Consider the following 9,791-nt stretch of genomic DNA (forward strand, 5'->3'; position numbering starts at 1 on the left):
TGGAACCCGATCCTGGGACTCCAGGATCATGCCCTAGGCTGAAGGCAGGCGCTCAACCACTGAGCACCCAGGTGTCCCAAAAAAGAAAGTATTTAAAATCATCTGTCATCTGGCCACTAGAATTCATTTTCAAAAATGCAAATGTGATCATCAAATGCTTCAGTTTAATGCTTTTCAATTCAATTGATAACAAATCACTACCGAATACATACAGAATTCTTACCAAGCTCTGAAGAACCCTCAATGATCTCAAACCCAATTTTGCCCTTTAGTCTCTTGATTCGTTCCCCAGACCTATGCTTTGTCTACACTGAATCTCTGATGGTTGCTGATCTGTAACTTATAGTCTAATACCTTCACACTTTGGTGATGCTGCTTCCTCTGCCATCCCTGAAAAAGCAATCCTTTCACACTTGGAGAACATGGTCAGTACCTGTTTGCTGAAACTCTTTGTGACTACTTGCTCTTTTACTTTGCATTCTTTCTGGTCTCAAACTTAATACCAGTTTGTTTCAGGATCAGAACAGGAGAGAAAAAAGACCAAAAAAAGCTTACTATTTTCCCATCACGGATTTCCCTTATATGTGAAGGACTCAAAGTAGGCATTGTAAACACACACAAGCCAACAGAAGTTGCATGAGAAAATCTTGCACTTTTTCTCCTAGCTACTAGGCCACTATATGCATGGGCTATGTTCTGTTGCGAGAGACAAAGATAAGTGGGAAGGGACTAGAAGAGAGCTATGCCTCCTTCTCGTAACCACCACTTGTATTATACTTGCCAAGAAGCCTCACCTCCTGGGTGAGGTGCTAAGCCACATACGTGCCAAGCCACATTCCTCCTGGGGCAGCTGCCACTTCGGGGGTTCACATTAAATAATCCTTAAAAGCAGGGGCTGTGAATTTAGTGTATCAAAATTTACTATGTTTCAGAGAGTAGTGTTGCAATAATATAAAAACCAGTGTTTTAACCCCCAGCTGTCTCCAACTCTGAAAGAAGTGTTTGGGTTGAATTGGGTCTTCCCCAAATTCATATACTGAAGCCCTAAACCATAGTACCTCAGAATATGGCTGTATTTGGAAATAAGGCCTTTAAAGATGTGATTAAGTTAAAATGAGGCCTTTAGGGTGGGCCCCAATCCAGTTTGGTTGATGTCCTTAGAAGAAGAAATTGGATGCACAAGAGACATACACAAGATGTATGAGCACGAAGGGAAGACCAGGTGAGAACACAGGGAAAAGGTGACCACCTGCAAGCCAAGGAGAGAGGCCTAAGACACCAAGCCCACACAAACCTTCATCTTAGACTTCTAGCCTCCAGAACGGTGAGAAAAAACATTTCTGTCTTGAGGCAGCCCAGTCCTGGTAGTTGGTTATGGCAGCCCTAGAAAACTAACACAAGTGAATTGGAATGTCATCCTGCAACTCTGACAATGTAGTACACATACTCACTAGCAAGTCTGTTTCAGGGGCTCCTGGGTGCCTCAATCGGTTACGCATCTGCCTTCAGCTCAGGTCATGATCTGGGGTTTCTGGGACCAAGCTCTGCATTGGGCTCCTTACTCAGCAGGAAGTCTGCTTCTCCCTCTCCCTCTGCTGCTTCCCCTGCTTGTGCTTTTTCACTGTCTCTCTCTCTCTCTAATAAATAAATAAATAAATCTTTAAATATTTTATATATATATATATATATATACACACACACATAAAATCTTTATATATAATTATATATATAATATAAAGATTTTATATAATTTATAATATATAATTTATATATAAATCTTTATATATAAAATTATATATGTATATATAAAATCTTTTAAAAAAAGGAAGTCTGTTTCATCAGATGGTGAACCTCAGTGATTTGTCCTTGATCGGTCAATATAAAGTTTATCCCAATGTCGCCTGTCACTTACCACTCTTTTGCAATTTTAGTTTTTCATATATCTGTTCATTATCTGGGACCCTACTAACACCCACTCTCCTTGTAGACAATAAGTTCGCTAGAACGTAAGTGATTGGAGGGCAGAAATATGTGTTTTACATACTGGCAAATGACCAGTATCTAGAATAGTGCCTGACCCCGAGTGGCTGTTAAAGAATTCTTTGTTGTCTGAAAGAAAGACTCACTTTAAGATTAAGTCACATTCATATTTCTATACAGAGAAAAAGCAAGGTGGGACATAAACACATACTTTGCAGACAGTTTTGGTTGAGTAAATGTGAGATTTCACAGGTCTTCTCCAGAAAGCCTAGTCATTGCAGAATCTTCACTCTTTTCAAATTCAGTGTTTCCCTTTTGTTAAAGAATAAGTTTGTATTTTCTTTTAAATTTAACGAACCATTGTGCAATGCTCTAGGCATGGTTCTCAAAGTTTTATAAACCCTGTCATTTAGTTCTCATAAGAATCCTTTGTGGATTTTTAGAAGCCAATTGTAATTCCCTAAAAAGTAGGAGAAGGTGGGACAGAGAGGCCTGTCTTAAGCTTTAGCCTGCTCAGCAATAATTCCAGCATGGATTTGGAAATCAATAGAACTATTAAAACCCAGATTAGCAGCAGACCATAGGAGAAGTGGGAGCCATCACCGCTGACCTGATTTACAAATGGGGAATGTATAACCCCTATTTATTTATATATATAATGTATATATTTAAAAATTATTCCATCAGTGGCATTTTTAATGGTAATTTGCACTGGGTTTAACTATATGACCACTTTATTCTTATTTTGTATTTATTTATATATTTTTGAATTTTTGGTCACTTTTTAAAAAATACATCAGTGTATGGTATCATCATGTCAAAATCTGTGAAGGGTTTGAGCTTTTACCCAGTTTATAAGCTAACCACTTAGTCTGTACCATTTTATATATGCTGGCAGAAGACAGGAGACTCCTGTGTCAGAGACAATAGACTTTGTTACTCATGGCCCTGAAAGGAGCATGATTTTCATGTTTTCATCAGTCCCCCTTCCCTTATAAGTCCATACGGGCAATGAAAGAGACCAGGCAGATGCTGTATACACAATGGGTTTGTACCACAGCTGAGGAACTCAAGAGGTTAAGCAATCCTCAGTCTCCTAGAGGCAGACTCTAGCAAACCTGTCCAGCTCTTGATTTGGAGGGAGACATCCTTATTATCTTGGACAGCAAACAAATCTGCCTTTTGTCTTAAAAGGAGATATTTTCCCTATCTTCCAAGGCTGTTCCTATAAATACTTGAAAAGATAGTCCAGAAAGAAAAGCTGCCATGAGAAATGCAGAAATATATACAACCCATGAAGCACTCTCCCCCAATTTCTTGACATTTTTTCATTATTCTCTTCATACATTCATGAGACACTGAGAGGCTGCTATCTTGCACCTGGAATCCTCATTCTCCCTTTTAAAAAAGAATGTTCTCTGTGCTTTAAAAAAAATCATATTATTTGTACAGTTTCTTCTGAATCTCACTGTGAATTCCAGTTTGATTTTCTATGCTAAATGATTCATTTAACAAATATTTACCAAGCACTTTCTTTGTGCCAGACACTGTACTAGCAACTAAACATAAAACAGTGACTAAGATAGACAAAATGTCTCTTCTCCTGAAAGGTCAAGTAATGAAATAATTTTAGAGGACAGCTAGTGATTTGGCAATTGGTGACATTAGATGAGTGGTATCAGCAAAATACCCTCCGAGGAGGGGATTTGGAAGCAGACACGTGACAGATGGAAAGAGGTTGGCAGAGATTAGCAATGAAGAACATTCCAAGAAGAAGAAGCACTAGTACAAAGAACCTGGAGTGGAGGAGATGGGCTCCTTGGTAAACAGAAAGAAGGCATTTGTGCAATGGGTACATTTTGTCTAAAATCTAAAAGTGTCAAGGTGGAGTGGTTTGGTCTAGGGTGGTAGCTATGAAAATGTAGATAATTAGGTTATATTGGAAGTTTCAAACCTAGAGCCAATGAAATGATTTTATGTCTCTGCTGGTTTATATGCTCAGGTTTAATTTTATATTCAAGTTTATTCTATATTAAATTTTAATTCTGATGCTTGTTAATGCCAGAATCTCTACAAACATAAATCAGATTTTTAGTTATTTCATGTAATGTAATTGGTCATATTATCTCAAATACATCTTAAGGAAATAAATCAGGGGTTTTGGAAGAGTCTTGCTACGAAAAAAATATTGTCTGATAGAAAAAATAATTATCAAATGATAATTAACAGTCTAACAGTAGTAATAGGATTGAACACAACCTAGCATTTCTTCTCAGTAGCACTTTTTTGGTTTCGCAACAAATGACTACTATATACATTAAGGACAAAGCAAGAAGTCTTATTTAGGTCACCAAAGCCATAAAATTTTAAATATTTCTTTAATCTTGGACAATCAGGCTCTCAACGGAGGAAACAAATTTTGCTTTGTAAAATTCCTGTGATATGCTCAGGCTAAAATGTGAGAACAAGATTAACAAATGAGGAAACAAAGAAATGATGCAAAAATATATTCATCCCAAACATGGAATTGATAAGGAAACCTTAGATTCTTATTAAATATGATTCTTAAGGTTTTTTTTAATTTATTCTGTAACAATTTGCTATGTTTTTTCTCCATCTTGAATTAAAAACATAGACATATGTTCAGAGAAAAAGAAAGCTAAAACATTTGAACTGAAAACAATTTGTTTCATTATCTAATTTGGTTCAGTCTCTAAAAGTGTGACTTTTACCAGAAGAAAAGTAATTGCATCAACTTTAAGGATTAATCATTCTAATAAATCAGTATGGTCATAAGTGGCTAAAATATGTAATACAAAGGTTTTGAAGTCATCATTTGATATGCTACCCAACAGATTTTATCTTGACATAAGTTGTTTTAGATTTAATTGTAATTTTAAAAATGTAGTTATAATTTAGTTTTTTTTACTCTCCAATTTTTTTAAATTAGTATATTCTTTTAATATGTGGTATATGGATCTAAATGTAGAATAAGCAGACATTTATAAATATTAATATTGAAAAGCTTTCAGTTGTTTGATGCAGATACTTAAAAGGCAAGAGTTGATTTGGTCATTTGAGGCCACCAGCTACTGTCAATAAAAAATATATTGTTAATTTAATGTTTAAAAAAATAAGAAAGCATTTTGTCAGTAGCTTGAGACCTTCCTGAGCAGAACCGGGGAGAAAATGGTGGTATGATTTATCAAGCAGCATTTCAACTGTGTCTCATATAATTATCCATATGAACATGTGAAAGAAATCTATTTCCATACTTTACACTTTATTGATATTGCAGGGTTAGACCAAATCTTGTACTCTTTGAACATTAGAGAAAAGACATTCTGTACATTTTGGTTTGCTTTAAGAAATTAAATCTTTCTGTGCATTGATTTTGTATCCTGCCACATTGCTGAATTGCTATATGAGTTCTAGCACTTTTGGGGTACTGCAACTTCTTGCAAGATGTATCTATAAAGACAAGGGAAATAAAAGCAAAAATGAACTATTGGGACTTCATCAAGATAAAATGCCTCGAACATCAAAGGAAAGAGTCAACAAAATAAAAAGGCAACCTACAGAACGGGAGAAGAGATTTGCAAATGACATAACAGATAAAGGGTTAGTATCCAAGATCTACAAAGTATTTAGCAAACTCAACACCCAAAAAACAAGCAATCCCATCAATAAATGGGCAAAAGACATGAACAGACATTTCTCCAAAGAAGATGTACACATGGCCAACAGACACATGAAAAAATGCTCTACATCACTTGGCATCAGGGAAATACAAATCAAAACCATAATGAAATACCATCTTATACCAGTTAGAATGGCTAAAACTAACAAGACAAGAAACAACAAATATTGGTGAGGATGTGGAGAAAGGGGAACCCTCTTGCACTGTTGGTGGGAATGTGAACTGGTACAGCCACTCTGGAAAACAGTATGGAGGTTCCTCAAAAAGTTAAAAATAGAGTTACCCTACAATCCAGCAATTGTGCTGCTGGGTATTTACCCCAAAGGTACAGATGTAGTGAAACTATGAGACACCTGCAGCCCAATATTTATAGCAGCAATGTCCACCATAGCCAAATTGTGGAAAGAGCCAAGATGTTCTTTGACAGATGAATGGACAAATAAGATGTGGTGTGTGGTATATCTATATATCTATATCTATATCTATATCTATATCTATATCTATATCTATATAAACACACAATGGAATATTATTCAGCCATCATAAAGGATGAATACTTAACATTTACATCGACATGACTAGAACTGGAGGGTATTATGCTGAGTGAAATAAGTCAACTGGAGAAGGACAATTATCATATGGTTTCACTTATATGTAGAGTATAAGCAATAGTGCAAGGGACCGTAAGGGAAGGAGGGGAAATTGAATGAGAAACAATCAGGAGAACAAACCATGAGAAACTCTTAACTCTGGGAAACAAACTGAGGGTTGCTGGGTGGGGGGATGAGGTAACTGAGTGCTGGGCATAAAGAAGGGCACGTGATGTGAGGAGCACTGGGTATTATACACAACTGATGAATTACTGAAAACTACATCTGAAACTAATAATGTACCATATGTTGGCAATTTGAATTTAAATTAAGAAAAAAAGAAAGTAAATTTTTCATGGTAAGAACTTCTCTATCTAAATTTACTAATTGATTGCGAAGATTGTTATAGTGGTGCCATTTTTACATATCTTAAAGTGGCTGAGAAACCTGATAAGCCAATTGTCCATTCCACACTGTATAGGTACAATTCTTTTGCATTGTACATTCTTGATGCATTAGGGTTTACCCTTTATTTGGTTCTTTGCCTTATGGGCTTTTTCTTTACAGTATCTTCTATATCACCTGTGCATCTGTTAGGTAGCTATTCTCTCTCTCAAACCCTTTCTCTTTTACATTTTTTTAAAGATTTTATTTATTTATTCATGAGAGACACAAAGAGAGAGAGAGAGAGAGAGAGAGTCAAAGACCCAGGCAGAGGGAGAAAGAAGCAGGCTCCATGTAGGGAGCCCGATGTGGAACTTGATTCCGGCACTCCAGGATTACACCTTGAGCAGCAGGCAGATGTTTAACTGCTAAGCCACCCGGGCGTCCCCTATTTTACATTGTTTTAAGGTGTTTATTATATACTCAAGGTTTTTCTTTAGCATTCACCTTGCAGAGCATTATCCAAAGTGGTGTATGACATACAATTACTATTAGCCTCCATGTAAGCTTTGTCCCACAGACTTATATTGGATTAATCATATTTTTTTTGCAAATTAGCAGATTTTAGTAGCTTGTTTTCTATAGTTCTCCCTATTTAGCATTAAGTATGACTCATGAGTGACATTACTGAAACTGAACCTGCTTATAAAGACTTACTGCAATGTGTTCTGAGGAACATACTATGAATACTACAGAAACTTCCCTGTTTCCATCTTTAACCCTGTCCTTCTTTTTAAAAAATATTTTTAAAGTTTATGCAGCTTTATATATATTTTTAAAGATTTTATTTATTTATTCATGAAGGACACACAGAGAGAGGTAGAGACATAGGCAGAGGGAGAAGCAGGCTCCCTGTGGGGAGCCTGATGCAGGACTCCATTCCAGGACCCCGGGATTAAAACATGAGCCAAAGGCAGGCACTCAAGCACTGAGCCACCCAGGTACCCCTAACCTTGTCCTTCTTATTGCCCTTCCTTCCCTATTCTATTTTTTATCATAACCTTTCACCACCTACATGTTTTTTCTTGTCAAAGACCACCTCTCTCTTTCACATTTTTCCACCACTGAATCTTTCTTGATTGTTTTGACCTTCAACAGCTTCTAACAAAGCCCATTCTATTCCTTCTTTTATCTAAAATGAACCTTGTTTTGCACCAAATTCAACTGAATTGCATTTTCTTGGCTTAGTGTACAGAATTTCAAATTGCTAATTGTTTTATATATCTTTCTAAAAAACAATTTTGGGAAACAGATGGCTACAACTGCCCAGGATCTGCAGCCAAAACCACTAGTCAACTACCAACAATCTTTGGCACCTATACTAATTTCTTGTTATTAGATCCCTGGGAACAGGTTGATAGAGTTAGAATAATTCCTCTCTTACAGTCTTGACTGTGTTTTCTAAAATAAAACATAGCCACAATGTCCATAGTAATGATTACAATTTTAACACCATAATGACCATTTCCCCTGGGAGAGCTGTCAACCTGAATCTTTGATAAGAACATGGAGATTTTTACCATTATTTTCCTAATCATAGATAATTACTGTAGCAAATAAATGTTCGCAGGGAATTGCAACCTAAGTTACATCAGACTTCCTTTGGTTTTCTGTGATATGATTCCAGCAGAATAAATTATTTTCCACAGGAGGTGTGATGTAGCAAAATTTCTGCAGGTGTACCCCCTTTCTATTATTATTATCAGATTTTTTTCAGTTGTTTTGTCTATAGTGAGAGTCAAATGAAATAAATTGCCTGTCTTAAGAAATATAATGGCACATTATCTACTATCATTTAAAAAAAATGCCATGGGTCTGCTGAGATTTCTTTTCAGATTAGTTCATTTATATTGATGCAAAATCTGTTGAGTTATCTTGCATTCTTCTTCACGTGGCATATTTAAACACTAGCTGGATATTATTTAGATTAAATGTTTTTCATTTTGGGACATATTCTCCATGTGGATTCTCTTCTGGAGTGAAAATGTGATTGTGATAAAATTTATCAGATATAATCAAACAATGTGGAGCTGAACTTTTTTTTTTTTTTTTTAAAGAGAGTGCATGAGTTGCAGGGACAGGGGACAGGAGAGAGAGAGAGAGAGAGAGAATCTCAAGCAGGCTCCATACCCAGTGAGGAGCCTGAAGCAGGGCTCATATCTCATGATCTGAGCTGAAATCAAGAGTTGGACGCTTAATGTACTGAGCCACCCAGGCATCCCAATGGAGCAGCATATTTATACTACATCTCACCAGAATAAAGCACACACATGATTAGAAAGTGATCAAATTCTGAAGTCTCTATGAGTTTTCTTAAGTATTTCATTGTGTTGCCTTAATGCCAGTCAGACTTTAGTTGCTCACTGGCTTCTCCTTGGCATTACTTCCATCACCATATGCTTTAAGAAATTACTGTATTTTAATCCTAAACCACTATCTTATAAGCAATAACCATTTGGCTCAGCTTGAAGAAACTATGTGCCTTACATGAAGGATAGTGAGAACAAACAAGTTCTTCCTACCTTCATCATCAAGTTGGCATTATTCCCTCCACTACAGGTACTTCTCTGTTCTAGAAAGTAGATATAATAGGCACTTCTTTTTTTTTTTTTTTCGTCTAAATAGAATCCTGTTTTCTTTGTTAAAAGCACCCATCCTGCATATTTCATGGTTCTGGAAGAACTGTAAGTAAGAGAACTAAGCATCATGCTCAGATCTAGAAAATAAGATTATCCCATTCTCTAACAAAGAATGATTAATCCAAGCAGTGGGCATGTAAATTCTTTTCTGGCATAAACACATGGAAACTGAGAGGAAAGAAAACAAATTTTCCATCTTCAGTCACATTGAAGTATGTTTGCCTAAGATATATTCTGTGACACTTGAAGATTTAACTACAATATTTAAAAATAAAGGCGGGATGCCTGGGTGGCTCAGCGGTTGAGTGCCTGCCTTTGGCTCAGGGCGTGATCCCAGGATCCAGGATTGAGTCCCACATCAGGCTCCTTGCATGAAGCCTGCTTCGTTCTCTGCCTATGTCTCTGCCTCTCTCTGTGTGTGTCTCCTATGAATAAATA

The sequence above is a fragment of the Canis aureus genome, chromosome 17 (genome assembly GCF_053574225.1).
Source record: "Canis aureus isolate CA01 chromosome 17, VMU_Caureus_v.1.0, whole genome shotgun sequence".
NCBI lineage: Eukaryota > Metazoa > Chordata > Mammalia > Carnivora > Canidae > Canis > Canis aureus.